Consider the following 27,380-nt stretch of genomic DNA (forward strand, 5'->3'; position numbering starts at 1 on the left):
CAAGAGCATACTTACACACCAGTAACAGCAAAAGTGTGTAAAAAAGTAGTAAGTACACTTCATTTATTTCATATACATAAACATTTTCTGTATTATATACATTAAAACTAATATATATATATATTTTTAACACAGAAATGTCAAGTACTTTGGAATGGCTGGAAGAGAATTTCCCACGAGATGAAATGAGTGAAGAGAGTGATAATAATGGTACACACAACATTTCTCTGTATAAGATAATTAATAACCATTACTTTTTATGTACTTAACACATTTTTTAACAGACCAGACAAACAATAAAACAAATGTACCAAAAGAGATAATAGAAGATCCTCTCAAACGAATGGAACTGAAAATGGATTTATTACTACAACACTTCAGTCAACTAAAAGAGTGTATTGTGGACCACATGAAAGAAAACATTAAATACCACTGTCCCACATGTACCTGTTACCCTCTCCATGTCCCAGCCAACTATCCCCAAACCCTCCCCACCAAGCAAAACGGTACGATGAAACGTCCATCCCTTCCTCCCCTCCCATACATCATATCCAAACTCCTAATTCCCTTGTATTTGTTTCAGTTTCTGCTTCCCCCTCTCTTTTCTAATTTTTCTACTGTTAAACAATAATAACATTTTAAATGTGATCTTAGTATATGCCTTTGTCTTATTTTTTTTTTTAAAGGCCGTCAAGGTGTCCGTGGACAGCGTGGCTGTCTGTTATGTTCATAAATAACCAAAATGGGGGTGTCCTAAGGACACTAAACCTGTTCGTACTGTTCGTAATTCAAATGTAGGTGTGCTTAGAACACACAAGATGTCCCCCTGTCTGCAATTAACCAAAACGGGAGTGTCCTATGGACAATATACCTGTTTGTACTGTTCATAATTGAAATGCCGATGTCCTCAGAACACACAAGATGTCCGCTTGTCCCCAATTAACCCAAAGGAGGGTGTCCTAAGGACAACATACCTGTTCATACTGTTCTCAATTAAAATGGAGAGGTCCTTAGAAAACACAAGATGTCTGCCTGTCGGCAATCACCCAAAATAGGGGTGTCCTAATAGTTCGTAATGTCCGCAACCAGAATTAATATATCCGTAGAACACATATCCTGTTCGCCTGTCCGCACAGTTTTGACGCACATTCATTTTAATCAGGGAGTTTAACATTGTTTGTAGAACACCCACGCACATGCGCATCACACACTGGGATGCTACGAACATCGCACCTCTCTGCAACTGTCTGCCGCACGTGTGTCACACTTTTAATTAGTCTGGGTACCCAAACACTGTCCGTAGAACACCCGCACGCATGCGCACAACCGTCACTGTGCATTTGGTGTCCTGCGGACAGCTGTCCCATTTGCGAACGTGTCCGTGACGTCATCATGTGATCGCACCCACGCTGAGCATGTGCCCTTATTTGCGGACACTGTCCGGGCCCCTGAACATTTGAAAACTGCTTTTTCGAGCAATCCAAGGTATTTTACAGTAAAAGGTCACCATTGCACATGGCCCAGACAATGTCCCTGCCGATCTACATACTTTTTGGAACTTTTTGAGCCTGTTCTTGGTGTTCGAAGTGTTTGAGGATGGCGCGGGTGTCCACGAAGCGCGCCACAGCACCCCTATAAAAGGCCACATGCCAGACCTGATCCTCATTCTGCTTTTTGATTTCCAAGATTTACAACAGGACAATTGTGCAGGTTGCTGTTCTTGGTTCCCCGTCCCTAGTTCCTGGTTATTAACCTTCCAGATGGCATCCCAAATTGCTTCTGCTGCTACTGCCTCGGCATCAGCACCCCACCCCCTCCACCACCACCACGTCCCCAAGGACCTGCAGAGGAGAACAGGCATGAGGATGTAGAGGAGACGGATGAAGAGGATGAAGAGGATGAGGTAGCGGAAGTCCCTACTACTAGCACTCATCGTGAGTCTTGGGTGTGGCGGTTATTTACCACTGTTGATGGAAAGTCAAAATTTCAATGAACAAGGTGATCTGCACTCAGTGCCACATGATGTTGAGTCGTGGCAAGGCTGGTTCGGATAGCTTTGGTACTACATCAATGAAGCGACACCTAAAGTCATTTCACGATGGGGATATTCGTAAGCTTGTACCTTACGATAAACATAGTAGGTTGAGTTCCTCTGCAGCATCCTCCGTTTCCACTCCGGTCACCACAAAAGACACTCCTGTGGGACAGTGCATCCCTCCACCTGCCTCACAGGCCATTCATGATGCTTTTGACCCTTACCTTTCAAGGGCCACAATATAGCGCATGTACTGCGGTGCAGTACTATGCAGGGGTGAGAACCTTTGGACTGCTTTCAAGGAGCATCAGAAGGTCTGCGACCTACCTGTATAAGGCCCACCCTACATCTTCCTCTCTCCACCTGCCCTTTCTTATCCCTGTGGTCGGTGTCCCTTCCTTACCCTGCTTTACCCTCCTTTCCTTGTGTGTCGTGTTTAAAAAAAACAAAAAAATAAAACAACAAAAACAAAAAAAAGGCTCTTTTCAGAGCCGCCTTTCACAGTTTAAAAACAGAAGTGACGAATAAATAGTGCAGGCAACAGCACATTTTTTAGAAGTCCGCGGACAACTAAAAACTGTGTAGTTCTGCCCGGTCACAACCATTGCACCTTTCTCTGGAGGAAGTGGTAGCACTGAAAAGCACTGAAAAGAGACTTTTTGTGGTGTTTTTTGGTATTTCAAAAACTTCAAATGGTCAACACCTACTGAAAAATGGATTGCTCTAATTTCAAAAAAGGACATGCCAACATCTCTCAAAAAGGCACAAACAAACGTGTTAAAATTGCGCCTTGCTTTCTCCATTAGTGGACCAAAAGAAAAAGAACGCAGCCACATTTGTCTGCGCAATAAGGGAAAAAGTTACTCTGGAGTTTGGATACATGTACATGACTTTCCCAAGTCCTTCTTTCATTGCACATTGCAAAGAGATTCCAGACACATGTCCTAAACTGTTCCATCCACAATGAATAATAATAATGTCAGGATGACACTGTATCACCAAAGAAGCACAGAGAGGTACCAAATCCACCCACTTCATTCCACACACTGCATGCCAGTGCAATCCCACATGAGAGAATCCAAGATGTGCACCCACTCCACAGTGATCTGTATGCACCGCCAACCAATTTATCCACAAATCTCCCAAAATCCAAACAATCTGTTTTCTGAAACACACAGCCATAGCTATCTGCTCTTATATCAGGAAAAAGCCCTACTGACAAACTTTCCTTACACAACACACCCAATCCCTTCTCTGCTCAGTCTCATTTGCATGCCTCGCAACCCCAAAATCCCTGTATGTAATACATGCTGTCCACGAACAACAACACTGTCCGCGGACAAATCAAAAAATCTGAGCATGGGGGATGAACATTTAAATAGTGTGCTCCATTTCCCCTTTGAGGTTGGCTCTGAAAAGAGCCTTTTTTTTGCAGATGCTTCAGAAACACCTTTTATTTTCTATTATTTTTCTTATTTTCCTCCAAAAATCTTCAGATTAGCTTCTCCAAAGCAACCCTTACATTCCAAAACAGCATGGCATTTCCCATAATAGATAAAGAAATGCCATCTTCCTTAAAGTAATCAACATTACCAGACTCAATGTTGTCATTGCTGCAAAACAACATGCCCAATCTAGTCATAAAACCAAACATGCCTCGGTTGACTAAGCACCTAGCAACATTTTGCTGAGGACAAAAAACAGAACTATTGTCCCATATTGCCCTAGGTGTTAACCCAGAAAAAAATAACCTTGGCATTTGGAAGGACTTTCATGATTGTCTGAACCAAATTTTGCAGATCTTGCAACAAAGTAGGGCCACTAACATAGCCCAAATGCACAAGACCACAGTGTAGGACAACTACATGCGGACTATGAAACCAAGCCACATCCTGACAAACTACTAGAATTGCCTGGAAATTCAATTCAGGCACAGTGATCCACACCACATCCACTCCTTTTGTGTCAAAATGGTGAGCCACACCTCTGTCATCTTCACTACACACAGCCTCTTTCTATACGAAGCAGAACCTCAACACCTGATTGGCTAATCCTGAAAATACACTCCCACTTCATGCTCGGAAACCCCAGATGTAGCATGTCCTGTCTGCGAACAGCCGCGCTGTCTGCAGAGCACGTACGTAACACTAAGGGCAGCCCTTCTACCCTTTCCACTGCACTCTGTGCACCATTTCCTCGTTGGCTGCTTTTAAGCAGCCACACAATCATCCACCAATCACATCCAAGAACTGTACATCTAACTCTGTCATCACATATCAGCACTTTAGATGTACTATTGATCACTCTCAGTACAATTCGCTGGCACTGCAAAGAACCTACTGTAACAACTACTATAAAACTTCCCAAAATTTCCACTTGCAGATTCAAGCACATCCACATGCATGAACACAGACTACAGGTATGAATATTTTCTACACAGTACATGTACACCTCTTCTGGAAATACAATACATCGCAGAAGCATAGCTCATCGGCAACTTGCACCCCTTGAAAGCAAGATGACACGAAGCAACACAGATTTGATCCATGGGTCTGCGCTTAGAAACCTCTGGGTGTTTAAGCGTGTTATAAATACAGAACTGAGACAAAATAATTACGCCACTAAAAACAAACAATTACTGTATCAGCACCTCGATGCCAAATGGCTCTGTAAGCACTTTAAAAATGTAAAACAAAATAAATAAAAATATGAACAGAGTAAATGCCACTGACCCTGTATAAACTGTAAGAGGAATTTACTGTCATTTCTCCCATCTGCTATGATGAAGTGTCACTTGCAAAGCTTTCAGCTCTCCAAATGTTTGTTTACACACACACCTATCTAAAAAAATATTGTTTCATATTATAATCTGTAAAAACGAACAGTATAATTATGAAAAGGACTGTCCAGTGTGGTATAAATTTACACACTGCCAGGATGAGTACACACATCTTCATTCAAGCACACACACTGACAATATCATTAGAAAGGCTCCTAGATCAAACAACACACTGCCTCTATGTCAAATCCTTCTGTTTTATTACCCACACCTTCAGAAAGGCATACATTTAATGCTTTTATGTACAATCTCTGCCATATACCTTGTAGAAATAGCACAAAATGCATATGATTATGTCTTCTCTCTCTTAACATCCATTAACATAACACAAAAAAAACCAAGTGTGCTCCATACATTTACTATTATACTCATTCGAAAAACATATTCAACTAACAGATTCTAAATAAAATATTCAGGATGTACATAGGAAAAGAAAATTGCAAAACAATGTCTACATTAACATAAATGCTATAAACACACATATGCACTAACTTCTTTCTTTTACACTTTCAGTGAACACCACTCTCCTGAAAAGCAGCAACATCTGAAGTACGAACAAGGACTTAGAAGAAACCTACTCTTTCCATACAAAAAAGTATGAATAAAACTAACATAATGTTCTAACTTTTACTAGCATTTTCGTGTTGTAGAAGAAACAAATATATTAACCCTTTACCATTAGATGTAATATTAGTGCTTCCCTTTGCCAGCTACATACTTTATATTGTCATCTGAAGCCCAGTATAGTAGCATACACATACAAGAATAGCCTTCCCAACTTCCTGTTCCTGCCCATTGCACAATCACACACCTTCACAATCATACTTACAATCATACTCAGACACTCGTGCACAAAGCACGCATAGACTGCTCAACAGCCCAACCCACACTTTCTTTTTTGTCTCCAACAGACCCCAAAGAATGCCTATCAAAGAACAAATCTGTAGAAAGCAACGCAGAAGTAGAGCAAATAAAAATAAAAGTGTCCAAAATAAGCATCCATCCCTAGCAGATTTTGTACTAAAAGTTCAAACAAAACAGCTAATACAGTCATTAAGTGAAACAAAACAAGCTTCCAGTACAGAAACTTTGCCTCTATCAAAATGTAAAACCAAACAGAAAGTGATTAACAAGACTTCAACTACCACTACTGCTAACACTGGACCCATTAATCTTGAGGTAGTGGCAAGTAAGCATACAAAAGAAAATGTTTTACAATAAATGTTCCGCCACAGAGTCCTTCAGAACCTTTTAAAAACAGGAGAGAAATCATGCACAACCCTTAATACCTACCGTAGAAAATTAATCCTAGAAGCTCTCGTAGACAGTGGAATCCTTCTCAAAAGGAAGTTATTTATTTGAGTTTTAAATAGGATGAAAGCTCAGTCATCCTGTTAGCTCCGAGTCGTGTGCGATGCCCAAAGAATTTGGTAGTGGTAATGTGTAAAGCATGGACTAAGCTAGAACAGAAGCAGGGGTGTGGGGTTCTCTATTCACCCTGGCTCCCAGTAATACATACACCGGGGATACCCATTACTGGAGAAAGAAGTTTTGTGGACATGGTTAAAAAACTGGGTATTACATGCTTTGGTGATTTGTTCCCTGGGGGTAGATTTGTATCTTTGGGGGAATTGAGGGGGAAAGGGTCTCTGTCTGCCCTAGATGTGTTTTTATACTTTAGACTCAGGGTGATTCTTCGATTAGTGTTTAATACCTTCCCTGATCAGCCGCCGGTATTCCCTATGTCAGATAAGGCACTTCAGGGCCTACTGGGTAGACGTATAACCATGGGATTGTACTCAATGGCTATCCGCTCTAGGAGCATGGGAATGTCTTGCTTGCAGGAAAAATGGGAGAAATCATTGGGTTGGGAGATCTCAGAAGATACATGGAAATACTGCTGCGAGGGTATTCAAAAGGGGGCTATCAATGCTGGGTATAAACTAATCCATTTTAAGTATATTCACCAATTCTATAATACTCCTGTTAAGCTCAAGGAACTCTTCCCACAGGTCACCCGAAGATGTAATAGATGCCGTTTAGAAATGGCTGACTTCCTCCATGTTGCTTGGAGCTGCCCGAACAAACCATTGTTTTGGAAGGGAGTGTTTGAAGTAATTGGGGGGATTATAGGCCAAATAATGGACCCCGATCCTGTGATGGGTTTGCTGGGCTACCTAAGGAGGTTCCTAGAGGTATGAGGAGATTGGTGACGCTGCTCCTAATCTAGGCTAAGTGAAGGGTAGCTATGCTGTAGGGGGCGGGACATGCTCCGAAGGTTTCACATTGGAAAAATGACATTTTGTATTGTAATGATATGGAATGTGGGTGGGGATCACTGAATAGGCAGCGAAGTTGTGATACTGACATGTGGGATGCATATACAAAGATTTCCTACGCATAGCAAACAAAAAAAAACAAACATAGATAAAAAAACACCAGGAGAACGCTGCTCTCTAGATCCTGTAAATGCATCAAGATATTTCCATCATCGCTTCATTGCTATGCTACACTTTATTTGTAATAAGACTGTTCCTCCCCTCGGAAAAGTTCACACTTCTTTTGGAGAAAAGAATACCAAGCCAGATGAGCACCACACATCCACATGCTATTATGGATTAAAGATGCTTCTAAATTTGGTCAGGACAGTGATGCCACTGTTTTACAGTTTATCGAAAAATATGTCACTTGTGAAATTCCTTCACAAACAACAAATAGTGACTTTCATGCACACATTTTACAATTTCAAAAATACATCCAGGGCCTACTGGGTAGACGTATAACCACGGGATTGTACTCAATGGCTATCCGCTCTAGGAGCATGGGAATGTCTTGCTTGCAGGAAAAATGGGAGAAATAATTGGGTTGGGAGATCTCAGAAGATACATGGAAATACTGCTGCGAGGGTATTCAAAAGTGGGCTATCAATGCTGGGTATAAGCTAATCCATTTTAAGTATGCTCACCAATTCTATTACACTCCTGTTAAGCTCAAGGAACTCTTCCCACAGGTCACCCGAAGATGTAATAGATGCCGTTTAGAAATGGCTGACTTCCTCCATGTTGCTTGGAGCTGCCCGAACATACCATTGTGATATATTACATGGCCACGTTAGTGGCCATGTAGTTATGGTTAAGTTGCTGTTTCCATAGGAAGAGCACTTTTTGGGTGGCTTATAACTTCGCTCTCCCTGGACGGATCCTCACCAAACTTTGCACAAAAAGTAGTTGGGTCACTCTGAATTATTTTGCAAAGTTTGGAGAGGAGTCGTCCAGGGGGAGAAAAGTTATAGGGGGGGTCCCAAAACTTTTTTTTTCCCATAGACTGAATGGGAAAAAATTTGCGCACGGCTACAGCCCGAACCGCTGGACGGATTTACACCAAATTTGCGGCAGGAGCGGAGGCCTGGTCCCAAAAGCGTGCTTTTGTAAATTTGGTGTAAATCTGTCCAGTAGTTTTTTTTAAAAATAACCAAAATGTAAGGCAAAAAAATTTGTGATATCTGTGTTCGCTTCGCGGACGGACTTCCCTGTTCGCTCCGCGGACAGCACCCCGATTGGCCCATGGGCTTGCGTCATGTCCGCGGACATGTGACGTGTTCGCTGATTGGACGGCGAGGGGCGTGGAACGCGTCAGATATTCTGTGGCGCCCGCCATCTTGTATTCGCAGTCGACCGCGTACAGCGCAGTGAAACGTGGATAAAAAATTGTATTTAGTGCCGTGTGTTGGTGTGTATGAGTGTTTGGGGAGGGTGGGGGAGTATGAGATAGGTTCAATGTTTTGTTTTTTTATGTGCTAGACCTTTTTGTTGCGTTCGATTTGTCCGCAGAGAACACGGCTGTTCTGACATTTTGTAAATACACTAAATGGTGGGGTGTTTAGAGGACAGAGTAGGTGTCATTTTTGTTCGCAAGGAAGGTAAAAATGAGCTATGAACACTCGCGGTGTACTTAATTGTTCGTAAATACACAAACTGGGGGTGTCCTCAGGACGCTGTCCGTATTGTAATCTATCTAGTTGAATGTGTTCTAAGAACACTCGCAGTGTCCCGAAATGGTTGCAATTACACAAAATGGGGGTGTTCTGAGAACGTTGTTTGCATTGTTCATTGTCAGGGTGAAAGTGTTTTAAGAGCACTCCTTTTGTTCGCTAATAGTACAATTTCCTTGGGGCGTCAACCGACTTTTTGTCCACTAAAGAAACGATAAATCCGGCTGGTGTGCGCTGACATTATGTGATAATCCTATGACTGGCGCTATTGACCTGGCTGACTTGCTTTTGCGACACTAAATCATATCTCCCGCCCCGAAGCCTGATATTATCAAAGCATTCATATTCCCCGCCTCTCTCCGTGACGTTACAGGGTGCTAATCAAACGCGCCCAGTCGTCTCCAGTACTACGCGACTTTACACAGAACCCGGAAGACAACACACATTATGTCACAACACAGCGCGCCACAATTCGGAATATGAAACTGTGATTTAAACGCAAAGAGCAAGATTGTAAATGTTGTAAAGTACATTTATTTGACATCAAATGTTTAGAGAATAATCAGCAATTTGCATTTGTCTTTGTTGTCGATCCGCAAAAGTTCATGTTGAGACACGCGATGTTCCTTTGCGGTACAGAGAGTGTTAGATCAGCTTACAACTCAGTGCGCCACAATTCGGAATATGAAACTGTGGTTTAAAAGAAAACAGCAGGATTGTACATTTGGTAAAGTACATTTATTTCACATGAAATGTTTAGTGAATATTCAGCGATTTGCTATTGTCTCTGCTGTCGATCAGGAAAAGTTTATTTGGAGCCACGCGTTGTTCCTTTGCGGTAGATAGGCTGTTGGTTTATGATAAAAGCAGTAAATGGTCGCTCTGATAATCAGAAGGTTGCTCCAACAACGAGCCATTAGACCACTCTATTGGTTGGTATGTTGTTTGTAGCCGCTAGTACTGCGTAAGGGCATATTGGTCCTTGGCGATTGTCCCATAAAATGGTGAAGGTCATGAAGTTGCATATTTGGACTTGCACCTGGCAGTGGAAGACCCCATCCGCTGGAGTCTGTAAATCGTGACATAGACAAAATGGGGCCACGTACCTGTTTTAAAAAACATAAATTAATCTCACCAGCCGATCTTCATTAAAAATCATCATTTTATTTATTAGGGCGTGAAACTATTTGCTATCGAAGATAGTGCAACAGAGTATGTTAATAATAAAATAATAATATTTTCCTATTCATATAGCGCTAAGAACCGTGAGTTATGTAAGCGGTGTTTATTATTAACCATGGTGTGTGGTGCTCATTTATCGACCACGGAAGGATGAAAGGCTGAGTTTCGCCTTGCCGGGATTCAAACTTGCGTTAGCAAGCTGTGCACGGATGTCAAAGCGAGCGCTGTACTCGCTGTGCCACTTGACAGGCTACAGTGAAGTGGCACAGCGAGTAGAGCGCTTGACCGCCTATAGACCGGTTAAATTATTTCTATTAACCCACCCTGTGTCGTCTACCTTTTTCAGAGCCCTCTAAACGACAGGGGATCAATTCGGCGGTGATAGTGCGCGGTAGAAAACATTATGCCACTTTCAACGAACTAGTTCAACTTCAGCGGTCTTTAATGCTACGCTATTGTAATTATATTTGGTATAAAGCAATCTAAAGGGTTACTTACAGTACAATTGCAATTTCCATTGTCTACGAGTGGTGCAGTCCCAAAATACGACTCCGCGTGTGCCAACGATCTTTCGCATAGTGATATAATATATAAAAGTGGTTTTGTTTCAGAAATTTCATCTTTATCTTCTCTTACGTTTTAGCAACACTCCTTCAAGAGAAGTCTTTCATCACAATCTCTGTCTGTCAAGGTCAAAACACAATACAACCTTATAGTCCGCTTCGTGAGCCTCTCCGGGGCCCGAGAAAAAAATGGAAGCAGCTGACCTTCACTGTGAACGAGCATAAATTCTTACTTTGCAACATTCTGTGTAAAGCCATCTGTAGAAGTTGGTTTTTGCATACCATGTTTGTATATTGTTTGCGTGATATTAAAAAAAGTTTGTTTAAAGGACGTTATGGTTCTAAGTACAGCCGAAAGACCACTGAAAATAGCAAGTTATGTTAAGCTGTGAAAAATAACTCGCGCCACCACCATGCACTGCTAAGACTAACACCCAGGACATCAAAGATGACATCGCGAATGTCATTGATGAAATCACTGATGACATCACATGTGTATGTACTTTTCATTGAATTTGTGTACTAGGGATTTTTATTATAATGTTCCGAAAAAAGTGTGAAGGATATTGCAATAAATATCATACCGTTATTAGTGCTTTGAACGATGCATTGATATAAATAGCATTGTATTATGGGATTCTATGTAGTATACTGAGCTACTAATGGAGAAAGATAGCATTGTGTGCAGAGTACAAAATAAAAGTATAATATTTGTAATGTTAATATGTTGAATAATGAAATGATAATTGTCCTGAAATGTTCGAAAATTCACAAAATGCGGGTGTTCTGAGGATGTTATTCGTATTGTGTGATTGCTTAGCTGTATGCAATGAGGGAATGGCACAGAGAGTAAAGTGGACGCCGACCGCGGACACCGCGGCTGTTCGTGGACAGGGCGTGGTACATCCGGGTTTTTCCAGGAAATCCAACATGGAAAGAAGACTGTACGGATCAGCCAATCAGATGTCGAGGTTGTGGATTTGTGTTGAAAGAGACTGTGTGTGGTGAAGATGGCAGAAGTGGAGAAAGTCAGGGTGTTGGTGCTCGGAGATATGTTTGTGCATGGTTTAGAGCAGTACGCTGAATGCAGGCATGTTGCAAAGAACATTGATGTGAAAGGAGTGGAGGTGGTGTGGAGCACTGTGCCTGATTGCAATCTACAGGGAATTGTACAAGTTTGTGCGGATATGGCCACGATGAACAGTCCGCATGTGGTAGTTTTGCACTATGGTGCTTTCCATTTGGGCAACGTCAGTGCCCCTACTTTGTTGGCTGATTTGGAACGCTTGGTTCAAGCCGTAATGAAGATCCTTCCAAATGCGAAAGTAATTTTTTCTGGATTACTACCTAGGGCAATATGGGACAATAGTTCAGTTTTTTGTCCTCAGCAAAACATTGCTAGGTGTGTCATCAACCGAGGCATGTGTGCCTTCATGCTTAGAGCTGGTATGTTCTTCTGTAACAATGAGAATATTGATGCCAGTAATGCTGTTAATTTTAAAGAAGATGGCATTTCTTTATCTTTTACCAGAAATGCCTTTCTATTTTGGAATGTAAGGGTTGCTTTGGAGAAGGTTATGTGAAGATTTTACGAGTAAAGTAAGAAAAAAAAACAAGAAAAAAAATATAAAATAACAGGTGTCTGTCAAGCATCTGTAAAAAAAAAAAACGGCTCTTTTCAGAGCCAACTTCAAAGGGGAAATGGGGCACACTATTTAAATTTACATTCACCACGCTCAGATTTTCGATGTGTCCGCGGACATGGCGGTAGTCCGCGGACATGAAAATCACTGCGAGGGGGTTAGTATGTTCTATGTTACATGGCAGGGATATTATGGTTAAGTTGTGCTACTAAAAACCTATGAAATTCAGTGAAAAAACTTTTTTAAAGGGACGTTATGGTTAAGTTGCGCTACTAAAAACCTATGAAATTCAGTGGAAAAACTTTGTTAAAGGGACGTTATGGTTCAAAGTAAAACCGAAAACCCCTGAAATTCGGCAGTTATGGTAAGATAAGCAACCATAGCTCGCGCCACCGTGCACTGCTAACACTAACACCCAGGACATCAAAGATGACATCACAAATGTCATTGATGACATCACTGATGACATCACATGTGCATTTATTTTTCATGAAAACTCTGTAGGAGGGATTCTTATAATGTTGACCAAGAAGTGTCAAGGATCATTTGAATGCATATCATGAGCTAATTAGTCCATTAAGCAATGCATTGATATAAATAGCATTCTATTATGAAGTTCTATCCAGTATACTAAGCAACTCATGCAGAAACTTAGGCAGTGGGTGCAGTATACATGATGAAGGTGCAATATTCATAATCTTGCCATGTAGAATAATGAAATGATAACTGCTTTCTTATTAGAGTTTTGCGTACTGTGAAGCATGTAATAAGTAGCTAATAAAACCCACTTAATACATAATTACATTATTACAGACAAAACACAAAGAGACAACAACATATACAAATATGAGTATATACAGGGACAGAGAAGTAAGCAAAAAAGCAGAAGTAGTAGCAGAAATAGTTCATAACCTAACTGATTATCTTTATGCAGAGAAATGATTGCTCTGTTTCAAAGCTGCTACTTACTGTATGTATGTGTATCAAATGATGTCAGTGAACCCTAAGTAAAGGAGTGTGAGTACAAAGTATACAAATATGAGCATATACAGGGAAGGTATAGTAATGAAAATAAAACTATGAGAAAGTGCTCATAACTCTAATGATTATCTTCATGCACAGAAAGGATTGCTCTCTTTCAAGCCTGTGTCTTTCGCTATATTTATGTTTCATATGCTATGACTTGACCCTAACTCTACAAATATAGTACCTTTTCAATTTTTACTTCCTGACTGTTACTGAAGAAAACTATGTGGCTTAGATATGTCAGTAAAGGAAAAAAAGGGAGAGCCAGCCATGTGATGTCATCAGTGATGTCATCAATGACATTTGTGATGTCATCTTTGATGTCCTGGGTGTTAGTGTTAGCAGTGCACGGTGGCGCGAGTTATGGTTGCTTATCTTACCATAACTGCCGAATTTCAGGGGTTTTTCGGTTTTACTTTGAACCATAACGTCCCTTTAACAAAGTTTTTTCACTGAATTTAATAGGTTTTTAGTAGCGCAACTTAACCATAACGTCCCTTTAACAAAGTTTTTTCACTGAATATATATATATACTATATCACTTTCTACAAGTATATCTATTTGACAGGTTAAATACAAATGTTATCATTTTTATGAAGTAAACGTTTAAAAAAAGAAAAATGGTTTCAAGGAGAAGGGGTATCTACAGTGTACTATAGAAAAAATAAACGCTTTATGATTACATCAACTACAATAACCATTTAGGTAACTACAAACTTGTTTTTGAATCAGCAAACTCTAAATCAAATAGCCCACAATGTAAATAGTTTGACCACCTAGAAAGGGATTTTACAACATTGAAGATATGTCAACACTAAACAAACATTATTTAATATTAAATGATGATATATTTGCAGATTAAAATATGCAACCTAAACCAGGAAAAACAAGACATATAACCTAAGTATGTTTTCAGTATTACAAATAAATATATGAAGACCTGCCAACATTGTAACATTATTTTGAGTATACAGCTTTTTACAGTGTAGTCATACCAATATTTCAAATAATAGGTAGACAATAAAACCCTTAGTTTGTGTAAATATATTGGGGCCGATTCATGGAACAAATGTGAGCCGAAATTTGTGGCGCAAGCATGAAAAAGCAAGCACATGCGCACTCTTGCGAATCAAGGAAGGCCCTGCGCGTCTTTTCCCAAGGGTGCGCGCCAAATCAAGTGGCACACGTCACTTCAACATCCCGAACGCCATGTGCGACACACACAGCAAAAGTGCACACAACAAAAAGGGGTCGGAACACGCGTAATGGGGAACAACGCGTGAAAATGAAGGCTTAACTGGGGAAGTACTGGTGAGAAATACACGGAAAGCTCACACGCGCGCGAACAACACATATTCATGGAATCGAATACAGGAAACCCACGCACGCCAAAAGACACACACAGGTGTAAACACGTCCGCCACACGAAGGCAGGCGGAAGCTTCCCCAGGCAGTATAAAAGTGCGCGCAAACAACAAACACATATATACAGCTACAATGAATGTCCCATTTCTCGCAGCACTGATCGTGGGACACCGCAGGAGGAGGAGAATAGCCAGGCCCTGCATTTTATTGCCCAGTACCAGCCTTTTTGGGATACCTGATGACCAGGTCTATGGCAGGTATAGGTTTCCACCTCGTATCATCCTAGACCTGGTCACTGAGTGGGAGGATGACCTCACATCACATCATTTTTTGGCCACTGGGTCATTTCAGTGGAAAACTGCCATAGTTGGGGGTGGCTCACAGGCCACGCAGTCACTCTGCCTACACCAGGTGTTGGCAATCATGGCTGCGCGCCCCTCAGTCCACAGGCACATATACATGCCCAGAACACCCGCAGAAAGGCAGGCCGTGGTCCAGGACTTTTACAGGGTGGCACACTTCCCCAAAGTGCTCGGTGCCATAGATGGCACCCATGTCCATGACCTACGTCCACCTAGGGCCACTGAGCACATCTATCGAAACCGCAAGCACTGGAATTCCATCAACGTACAGGTTGTATGCGATTTCCATGGAATCATCACCTCTGTCTATGCAAACTATCCTGGGTCTACCCATGACAGTTTCATATACAGAATGTCTGCCCTGAGCCGGGACCTGGAAGCTGGGAAGCATGGTGACACATGGCTCATTGGTGAGCACAAATGTCTGTGCACACGCATGCATGTCACACATAGACAAATACACAAACCCAACTAATGACAACCATCCTCACCTCCCCAGGGGACAGTGCCTACCTTCTGAGCAACTACATGATGACGCCAATACGGAACCCCACCACACCACCCCAGGTAAGATACAACGCTGCCCATATTGCAACCAGGGGCATAGTGGTTAAGTCATGCTTCCTCTCCCTTGACCGCTCTGGCGGGCAGCTTCTTTATGCACCCCCAGTAGTGTGCAGCATGTGTCCTGCACAATGTTGCAACACGACAGGGCATACCGGTGGACATGGTGGTGCCCCCACATCCCCAACCACAGGCACAGGCGCTGCCCAAGGGAGGGGCAAGGGCACGTTTTTCACCTAAACTCCCACCTATGCGGAGTGCACACTGGCCTGGCACATACCAGGTGACAATTGATGATGAAAAAGAAACAGTCAACTGTCACAACCTTACCACCCTTAGAATGTTGCCACAGAAGTGCTCCATTGTGTGCATCCCTAGCTACTTAAACATAACCAATCCTGTGTGACCAAAAGGAACACATGCAAGGTGTATATCACACCACTCTCCAGCAAAACAGGCCATGACAATCAGTATGTTGGCTGTGTTGGCTGTCTTGGCAGTTGACTCAGATGATGCAATTGACGCTACTCAACACTGTCTGCCAATACAGAGTTATCTGGTCAACCTTTCACTTCCATGCAATGCCTCCCTGCATTTTCACTGGGGGGGGGGGGGGTGCCTGTATCCATGCAACCCATTTCATGCACATTGCATGTGATGCCTGACCTTGCACTTGCAATGCCTTCTTGTTTATTGATTGACATCATAATGTACTTGTTGATGTAGATAGTCCGTAACGTGCACATGCTCCGCACTGCACCAACCCACTTCTGAGCCATGTTACACCGTTCTACATGCCTACTCACTGATGCAATGTCAAAGTGACCTGGCTTGTATGGTCAGATTGTCATCCCGTCACTGTCATGACAGGCACAGGCATAGGTGCATCCTGTGACGCATGTACTCAGTATTGAAATACCCTAGTGGGTGTTTAGCAAAGTTAATAGGTCACTATCCGGTATAGGCCGCAAATTGACTGTAGCCTGCCAATTGGCTGTAATAACTGTGGAGCTACCTGCACGTGTGTTTGTGTACAATTTCACATCCATCAAAGCAAGCAGCGTTGTAGCTGCTTACTTAGCTGTATTGGTTGCTGTTCATGATCACAATATGGTTGTATAAGGACACAGGTGTTTTTGAACACTTTCACATGTACATATGCAAAAAGCTTCAACGTTGTGTAGTGCAACATTTCAGCTACTCGCTTATGTGTGTGTGAAAGTGTTCATTTACACGTGTCTTCTGCAGCTTTTTTGTTGACTGACTAAAATGCTGGTTAGATTTCAGCATTGTGCCCATTATGTTCAACTGGCACAATCCTGAAGGTGCACTGTCATGCAGTATGTGTACACTCAGGCCCACTTAGCTAATCTGGTGGGGCCTGGCCATAATGATTTGAGACACTGAATAATGGTTTAGGGCACATTCATAGCACAATGTGCTCAATCAAGCCATGAGGGGTGTTCTGGAGGCTTCACGGCCAGCAGCTCGGACCGTACTGGCCATTATGGTCCCTCATGCCTGTTTGCAGGCCCTCGCTTTGCTCAGGACATTCACTATGACTACATGGCCCATAACACCCGGTACGGGGCGAGCTACACATGGATGAAGCAATATCGGTGATGATGATAGTGATGCATGTGTACATGCATATTACATGTGTCATGGTGTGTTTGGATTCACTTGCAGCTATGGCCATTTGGCAGTTCAGACATGTTTATGGCATGTGCCATCTCTTTGTTGCCATCTGTCAGTTCTGCCTGTGACATGTGCCTGACAGGGGTGGTGTGTGATGGAGGTGATATACTACAATCAGTACATGTGTAGGCTTTGCTATTTACACACATCCATTTCTGCTTTTGGAATGTGTTTGCATATCAATGCCACTGGATGCATGCCGAAATTTCATTTGTGTGTGACATGTCTGCTTCATGTGTTGGCTGTCGAGGTGATGTCTATGTGTGTGTGCATTATGTGCATCTGACACGTGTACTCATGTTTGTTTTTTCAACATTACAGATGATGATGCAATGGAGCCAGAGGATGGTGATGTCAATCCTGACACAGGGTTGCTATTACATCAGCCACCCGGCACAAGTGGGGGTCGTGGGGTGGTAGGCCACGAGAACCCACTTGTGCTGCAGACCATCGTGTCCAGGGCTGGCAATGGGGCTAGCTCGGATGATCACTCTGACAACAATGTTGATTTGTATGCGTGTCATGTCCATTCGTTGACGGTAAGTGATTCTGATGTGGACAATCCTGTGTCCACGACACCTGCACTGAGGGGCCAGACAGTGTTGGAACATCCACCTGTGGTGGATCGGGATGCACAGTCACACTCCACACCAGTTGCTGATATGCCTGGGGCATCATGTCAATGGAGGTATGTAGTACTGCAGCCACGGGCAGTGCCAACCCAGCAAGGACCACAGCTCCTTGGGCCCCACGGGTGTCAAGCCCAGCAACGCGGTGGCCGTGCACCACTGGGGTATACTGAGTGGGAGCAAGCCATGTATGCCAATGTCGAACAACAGGGGGCAACAATTGATAAGATCGCTCAGAGCATGGAACGTGTGGCCCAATCCGTGCTCACCCCTGCTAGGCAGGTGGATCTCCAGCAACGGGCAGCACAGTCCATGGCCGCTCGCTCAGGCTGGGCATGGCAGCCTCAGACAGGGCACGCCGGGCTGAAATGGTGTCTGTGCATCAAGCACTTGCTGCTCATGCAGAGGGATACAGGGAGGCCCTGAGGGATGACCATCAATCCATCAGATATACTCTGGGTGTGCTCAACTTGTCCCAGAGGCAGCAGTCAGCGGAGAGGTTGGAGCAGCTTGAGAATACAATATCGGCTGAGCTATGTGCATGCCGGGAGGTGCTCCGGATGTCATGCGAGGCCATGCAGTAAGAACTCCATGTTACATGTTCTACCTTGCAAGAGGAACCACGTGTATCACGTGAGGTGCTGCATGTTGACCTACGTGTCATCGCCGCACAGGACCAGGCTTACCAGTCCTGCAGACTTGCTGTCGATGAGGGGCAAGCTGCGCATAGGCATGGTCAGGGTACTGTGCCACGTCCACCTGCTGCTTTCCATCCAGAGGGTGACTCGGATGACGACTTATCTCCCACACAGGTTGGGTCGTTCAGGAGTTGAGCACATGGAGGTTTTTTTTTTTATCTCAACATCATCGCGTGTGGGTGTTGAGGTGCAGACTTTACCTCCCCCTTCCTGGGTGCCTTCCCCCCCGAGTTTGTATGTGGCCATTGTTTATTTTATAGTTAGTTTAATTAGTTAATATAGTTTAAAATTGTTTGTCTATTGTGCATTCATGTGACGGTGTGGTGCTTTGTGGCTTTTGAAGGCATTCACTGTCTGTTCCAGCTGGGCCCTTTGAAGCTTGTCTCGTGTATGTGTTTGCGGCTTGGGGTCCTGACACATATGCCACTCCTGCTTCCCCTATTCATGGGCTTGCAAGGATGGTTCGGTGTGACAACCATTTACACAAGGGCATTGGACTTTCATCATGTCTGTGGCCTTTCTGCTGCTTTACTACTTGTGTTAAAACCCCTGGTGGGGATTATGGATGTTTTCTCCACAGCATGTCTGCAATCAATTTTGGTGAGTACATTATTGAACTGTCCATCTATTGATGTTATTTGTGATGTATGTTTTTTTCATGCCTGTATATGTGCTTGATGCACTTCATGCTGTAGATGGTAGCTTGCACCCTTTGACTGTCAAAGTCACACTGATGATGGGAGGGGGCTGGATGTTGACAATGTCAAGTTGGTACGTGTTGAGTTCAGCCCCAGGGGATTGTGGCAAAGGAGGATGCATTAGGATTGTGACCCAAGAGGCACGACTCATGGTCCAGTCCCCACCTGAGATGTCCGCCTATACTACTACTACGCTCCATTTCGTTTGGACGGCATGTTGTGTCTGGCTTCCCTCTTGGACTTTGAGGCTGCCTGACGGTGCAGTTTTCCTACTGGACTACTGCTCTTTTACTCTTTCACACTCTGGTGCCTTTAGTCCGTGTTCTTCTTCCTGCTACTGTCCTTGTTGCAGATCTGTCCACCCGTCTCTCGGGCTGTTATTTCCACGTACTCTTACACTGCCTCGGTTTGCCTTAGTACATTTCTGTTCAACAGCATCTTTCTGTCGCTCCTCCTGTCTTTCATCTATTACATCCATGCCTTTATGTTGCCTGTTGGCTTTTACCAATGCTATTCAACTCTTGTGGCTCTTAACTTTCTGTCAGCTGTTTCCGGCTATCTCGCATTCTCTGTGCCTTTCCAGACTTGTGATGTCTCTGCCTTTCTTTGTTCACACTATCAAGGATTTATTGGTTTTCAGCTCAACCATCCAGTTGTGCCAGCCTCCTTGATTATTTTCGACTCAAGTTCCAGCTCTACCTGTCAGGGTACAGAACCTGGGGTTGTGTGGGAGGAGGTCAGCTGTAGGTCTCAGACATGGACCAGTGACAAGCAGCATAAAGACACACACACACAGGAAACTTTCCAGCCTTATTAAAAGCTTTTCTGCCGTTTCTGCAGGAAAAGGAGCCTCAAGACTACCTTTCCCAGCAGACGCCAGGCCATGAACTAAAGAACCCCGGTCACGTTGGGTGGTGCACAAGTGTGCATGCTTGCACAAGCAGATGCATGTTGTTTGTCTTAGACGTCCGACAGAAGCAGATGTGTTTCCAGGAGCTCTGAGCAAGGTGAGCAGCATGAGGGGCCATGCCCCAGCCGACCTTCCTCCAGGCCCCTCGCACATGCAAGCTAAGTAGTGCCAGTGCTGGGTAGCTTAGCCAGCCGTTGGGGAGGATGCACACAGTACAGCTAAGCCGCGCTGAGGAGCAAATGCCAAGAAGCTTTCCAAGTTGTCAGGGGCACACGCAGGGGGCATTGCCCATATTCACGAGTTCTCCCTGCTCCATAGAAGCTAAGTTATTAGTGCAGTAGTGTTAGCACAAACTAATACAGCTCAAAGGGGGGCTCCCAGCGATGCAAAAACTCTAGTGTAGTGCATTTCATTAGCATATTTAACTAGCCACGTGTGCTACCTATAGAAAGCTGTGGCCTGGAGTCCCCCTACTCACCCTGGCCACGTCCCCGACCACGCCCGCCACATAGAGTATGCCCAGCTGAGGCGCCCCTCACCTTTCGTGGCCTTCCAGCCATGGCACAGATGGAGTAATGCCGGCACAGATGTAGTAGTGCCCATGGGAGGTATACACGACAATTGTCCTGGGCAATTGCGTTGAAGGGGGTGGGATACAAGATGTTAACAGCACCCCTTCACCTGCCAGGCTGTATGTGACCCCGGTGATAAAGTGACGGTGTCACGCAACGCTCAGGCACCCCAATACTGCAGTAAACCCATGCACCCAACCCCCGGTAGCCCATGTGTGTGGCATTAACCTCCCGCAGTAAGCGGTGGCACCCATGGACACGAAAAACACGTACGCGTGGGACACACAGGCTACTATGACCTCGAAAACGGGTACGCGATACACAGGGGCACCCGCAGTAGGAAAAATAGCGTGCGCGACTCACCATCAGACTTGCGTGATAATGAAAAACACGCATAGCCAATACCCCCGCCAAAAGAAGAGATACGTCCTTGATCCGCTGTGAAGTTGTGATGTTGAAGTTGTGATGGCACGCGAAACAACACGAAGTAGCAACACACACTTCGGTCTCCACGAAAGGCATGTACAGCGAACTTCTGGCCCCGCTCACTTTTAACCTGTGCTGAGGGAACACAAGTGCGCGTCACGTCGCTTACGCAATTAGGCCCTTTACTTGGATTTCACGCATTAACAGCGGGCGTGCTGTTATTTCACATGCTGAATCACTATGCACCCGACAAGAGGGAAATGCCTTTGCGCGTAACGTCACAGACGCACTTACGCGCTAAGGGCCTTTCCTAGAATTACACGCTGACATGCAGTTTTTTCATGTGCCAAATCACTCCATATGAAGCTGGCCACGCGACAACACACGGAAGACCACACTCCTGCCCTGAAGGCCATTTTCCTGCCCACCAGAGCCCCGAGCACGCTCCCACCTTCCATCTGCTGCTGCCTGCCTGCTGGCCACGTGCCCTGCTATTTGGTGCCTGCACGTCAGCCATCTGCGGGGGTCCAGTTGCTGTGACCACCCTTGCTGAAACAGAACACTCCCGACTGGTTTTCCATCCTCCACAGCCCAGCGCCAGGACCCAGTTGCCCACCCACACCTGCCTCAGGGGTTGCCATGTCGGGGGAAACACCATCGGAGACCACTGGCAGCCCCCAACCAGAGAGGCAGAGGGCAACCAGCTTCAGTGCCACAGAAGTTGGTATCCTGGTGGAGCAAATCCTGGGGCATTATGATGCCCTCTTTGGAAGTTCACGCACCGACAATGAAGGATGGAAGAGGATCTGGACGGACATCGTGGCTGCCATCAACGAGGGTGGCAGCCCGCGACATGCAACACTTCCGGAAGCGTTGGGAGGAATTCAGGTCCGGACCCTCAGCAAGACCCAGCGCCTCTTGAAGAGAAAGCATGCAGAGGGGTGCTGGGTCCGCCTTAGCAACATCCAGATGTGGTTCCTGGAATGCATAAACCCAGCGTTCCACTGCCAGATCCTTCAGAGGTAGACCCGGCCGCATGTGAGTCCAGTCATATGTGAGGCACATCAATGGTGTATGTGTTCAAATGAGTGGTGCCCAAATGCATCAGCACACACATGTTTTGAATTATGTGGATGTACTGTGGCATGGTTGTGGTGTGACACATGGATGCTGGTTCCACCTTCATGTATGTGCACAATGTACATGTTCATGTGTGTGTATTTTACATGTGTGCCACTGTGATACACCATGGATGCATGTGACACCGGCATGTAGGAGGCTGATTGGCCGATGTGAAATGGATGCCGATGATTTAACTGCAGAGACCAGGGTCTTTGAAAGTAGGGTGATACAAGAAGTTGCGGCATTGGAAGAGAAAACCAAGACAGAGAAAACGTTTCACAATCTTATCCAGACACAAAAAGCTACCCTTAAGGCACTGCTATTTAATGATTCGATAATCATTCGAAAAGCAGATAAAGGTGGGGCTGCGGTGGTATTAAATAGAAAAGATTATATAGGTGAGCATATGAATTAACTAGGTGATAAAAACAACTATCAACAATTTGAAGGCAATCCAACAGAAAAATTGGAAAGACTAATCCAACAAAAAGTTACAAAAGCAGAGGAAAGAAGATGGATTACGAAAAAAGAAGCGGCCTTCCTAATAGTTGATAAACCAAGAATCCCACAATTCTATATACTCCCAAAAATACATAAATCCTTGACTAGACCACCAGGAAGACCTATAGTGTCAGGATGAGACTCCATTCTAGAGCCTTTACCAAAATTTGCAGACCATTTTATGCAACCGATGGTCAGAGAAATGACCTCCTTTGTAAAGGATAGCACACAAATCATAAAAGAAATTGAAGGTAGATCATTGGATAATGCTACTGAGATTTTGATTAGTCTGGATGTAATAGCCTTGTACACAAATATACCACAGAAAGTATCATTGGAAGTGTTAGAAGAAAGATTACTTACAGAAACAATGAATACCAACATCCCGGTGTCATTCATAATGTGGTGTGCCGAATTGGCACTGATGGAAAATTATTTCCATTTCAATTACACTTTTTATAAACAAGTACAAGGTACAGCCATGGGTGCAGCCCTGGCTCCGAGTATCGCCAATCTGTACATGGAGGCTTTTGAGAAACATTGCATCTATAATGATACCAATCCATACAAAGAAAACATATTACTATGGAAAAGGTACATAGATGATGTGCTTGTCATCTGGAGAGGAGAAGAAAGCACTGCTGGTAGATTTTTCGAGTGGATTAACCAACAAAACCAACGTCTGAAATTCACTGAAAATTTAAGTAAAGTGGAGATTAACTACTTCGACGATACCATCAAAGTGGACGCAGAGAAGGGAGAATTGTATGTGAAACCATATAAAAAGCCCACGGATAGAAATGCCCTATTACACTATACCAGCTTCCATCCGACCCACACACGGGATAATCCACCTTTTGGCCAGTTTCTACGGCTAAAAAAGAACAGCACAAATAATGCAGATTACAAAAAAGGAGCACAGAGATTGAGAAGTGATCTACATAAAAGAGGCTATCCTACTAGGCTAACAAAAAGGGTCATGAAGAGAGCCGATAACAACAATAGAGAGGCAATCCTAGAACAAAACCCTAGATGGAAAAATAAAGAGAACATAGTGTTTGTTAACACTTATAGTAACCTCTCAAATAGAATACAGAAGATTATTCATCGTAACTGGAGAATCTTGGAATAAGGAAAAGTACCGTTACAGAGACCATTGATGGCATTCCGAAGAAGTAGGTCGATAAAAGATCAGATTATGAGAAACGACATTACTAAACAGATGAAACCACAGCAGACCCTAACAGAAACGTGGGGACTGCGGGCTCCAGAGGGACACTATCCATGTGGATCTTGTGCCTGTAGTCAGCAAACTAAAAAAACAACGGAAATTGACTTGGGTTTGAAGAACCCATGGAAACAAAAAGCGCTGATGAACTGTAACTCCAGTTTTGTAGTGTATGTGATCTGGTGCCCCTGTAAAAAGATTTATATAGGGAAGACAGAAAGAAAAATCAAAACACGCATCACAGAACACAAAAGCTGCATAAAAAATAGAGTGCATTCCGCCCCCTTAGTGGAACACTTTATAGAGATGGTACATAAAGTGGAAGATCTGAGATGGTCAATCGTTTATCTGGTGAGGCAAACAAATGATTCTAACCTTGATAGAAAACTAGCTCAAAAAGAGAAATAACTGATTTTTCTCACTAAGAGCACAGAGTTGGTTTGAATGAGAAAACAGAATGATAACCGACCGGTCCCCTAAGACATGGGCAAAACAGCTAAAGGGCACCACAAAAAGTAAATGTGGCTAAAACCATTTTTCCTTGTACTCTAGGTGACTTAGAGCGAAGAAATGTGGAAGCCAGTCAGGTGGACATAAGTAGAACTAACTAAAATACATCGGCCCTCATTACGACCCTGGCGGAAATCGTGGTGCAATATGGACCATGGAGCACGGCGGAAAGCTGCCGATACCGCCATGGGGGTTGGCGGATTTACCGCCCCATTCCGACCTTGGCGGGGCGGTAAATCCCCATTCCCCATTTTACCCTTCCCCATTCGCATTTTTGCCCCATAGGGTATAATGGGAGTGGGGAAGGCGTTAATTACGCCACCGTAAAATACGGTGGCGTAATTAACAACAAGGTCCCGTAGCGCCATGGATTTCTCCGCCCGGAAAAACCAGGCGGAAAACGCTCCATGGCGCTACGGGAACTCGTAGTAGGGCGGACGGGTCCGCCGCGAATACCGCTGGCGTAGACCCACTCCACCAGGGTTGTAATGAGGCCCATCATGTGTGCATTATAACCAAGTATCCTGTAGTGAAGAAAAGAATGAGCCTGTGATGTTTATAGAAGTAAAATAAATTAGAAACATCTTTTACGACATACCTTTCCCGGAGGTTCGGACGGATGTCCTAGCATTACAAACATGTCAAGTGGTAGCTGTTAAAATATAACTTCATGTTGCAGTGCCAGCATAAGGGTACATTGAGTACAGTGAGCAGAAAGACGGTTCATATAATAGGACAGCTTAAGAAAAGCCGCGTAGGGACAGTAGCAAACGTGGATGCCGCGTTGCCTTTTTAGAACGTGAGGTTGGCTCGTGTCGCTCTACCCAAGTTGCAGAGCTTTCGAGTCGAAAGAGCAGGGGGCCGAAGGCAGCCAATGCAAATAACTGAGTTAATAAGAAGGTGAATAGTGGACGTAGCGTCTTTCGATCAGGTGACGAATTAGTCACATGATCAGAGTAACAGTATAAAAGGGAAAAGGCAACCAAAGAAATGGCTACAGACGGATAGAGATGCTATCGGTGAAAGAAGACGCAAAACAGTCCTGTAAAGATGGGTCATAAGCTGAATCGTGGAACCCGGAACGAGCGGGGGAATAAAAGAAAAGACACAGGTAACAACGGCAAACCGGCACAGCATGTTAGCTATGAGAAAGGCTTGTAAATGGTACACAATGCCAAAAGAGTAAAACTCAGTGCCCGCTCTGTTTTTCCATTGTAGAAAACTAGATGCGGAGTGCATAGCATTAAGGGAAGAATTGGAAGACCGGTTCTGGTCCAGCTAGCAGAAAGCTATACTGCAGAAGCTGGTAGTAAACATCAATATTAGGAACCAGATCCAAAATAAGACCAGGTCAGTACGATAAGTCCTAAAATGACGCAATGTAAGACGGGTTTAAATAATGAAAGAACAATGGGCTAATAAATTGTAAAGATAAACAAGTACTGTATTTTCTAAATAGGGAAAGAGCATGGATGCTCCCCCAGATAGTATCTGGTAGTCAGCACCTAGGGCGACATAGCAGAGTAACTATCTAAAGGTGACAGTCCAAGAAGACTTAAAAGAAGAAGTGAACCACATTGAGGTAATTTGAAGATAATTAATCCTAGATAAGTTATAATTGACACCAATAACTTATCGGGTGAGACAACATTGAGAATTATTGAATGAAGTATTTAAAGCCTACCCAGCTTTGGAATATTTGATGAGCGACCTGCACTGATTAAGATGGAGAAACAAAGTGTTTTTAATAGATGTGTAGAAGGAGCTAATAAAATAATTTACTCCTTTGTGCTGCTAGTTAATGTAGTGGGTTATACATAATAGAAATGTAAACCGGGAAGTGATTCGAACACTAAAATTTGAATATCCCATTCTTGCTTCCCACAGTTATCCATTTGATGGTTGGACCTCATGGAAGGATAAATGGAACTTCATTGATAGTTGATCCTTAGAAGAAATTCTAAAAGAAGACAAACATAATTGTACATTGAAATGAAATGTGGTTTAAAAAAAGTTTTTACCCCTGAAGAATTTCCTTGTGAGTTGTATGAAAGTGTGTAAGGAATGAAACATGTCGGGTATGGTTTGGATGCAGTATGAAAGTAAGCATGGGTGATATGAATATAGAGTGAATTGTTTGATGGGCTGGGATGTAATTCTCTATGAGAGAGGAGAGCAACCAACAGATCCTTATGAAATTTTTAATCTTGAAAAATTGTTAAATAATGAAATACTACAGGTTATTAGATGTGCATAGTGAAATTGAAAATCATTGAGATATATGTTTGTTGTTTAAAAATTGTGTGGCAAATTTCTACAATTGTAGAATAGAAAATTATAAAAAAAAGGTGTTTTATTAACAACGTGTCTAAAAAAATAATAAATTACTATTTTTGATACTAATTGGTGTGGTATATGATAATATAATGAGTATAAATCATATGTATACAAGAAGAAACGACAATTGGATAGTGGGGAAGCAAGTGACCCTGTAAACATAGTGTATTGTTTAATCAAAAATTCAATGGAGGGCTGTTTATAAGTGGTCGGTAAAAAAGTACCTCTGGTCTCTTTAAGTTGATTGTGATGATTTAACTGCGACAGGTGTTGGAGATGTGCAGATGCATGTATGTCTAGTGGCGTGTGTGCATGTGTTTGGCACTCTCCGTGTTGCATGTGACGTCAGGCTAACCTTCGGATGCTCATGCTGTTGTATATGTATGGATGGTGCGGCCTGCTGCAACATTCCTGTTAATTTGTGCATGTGTGTGGGTTGAAATGATATGTGTGTTGGGGAGTGTGATGCCATGTGTGAAGT

The sequence above is a fragment of the Ambystoma mexicanum genome, chromosome 1p (genome assembly GCF_040938575.1).
Source record: "Ambystoma mexicanum isolate Mex_15411 chromosome 1p, UKY_AmexF1_1, whole genome shotgun sequence".
Classification (NCBI taxonomy): Eukaryota; Metazoa; Chordata; class Amphibia; order Caudata; family Ambystomatidae; genus Ambystoma; species Ambystoma mexicanum.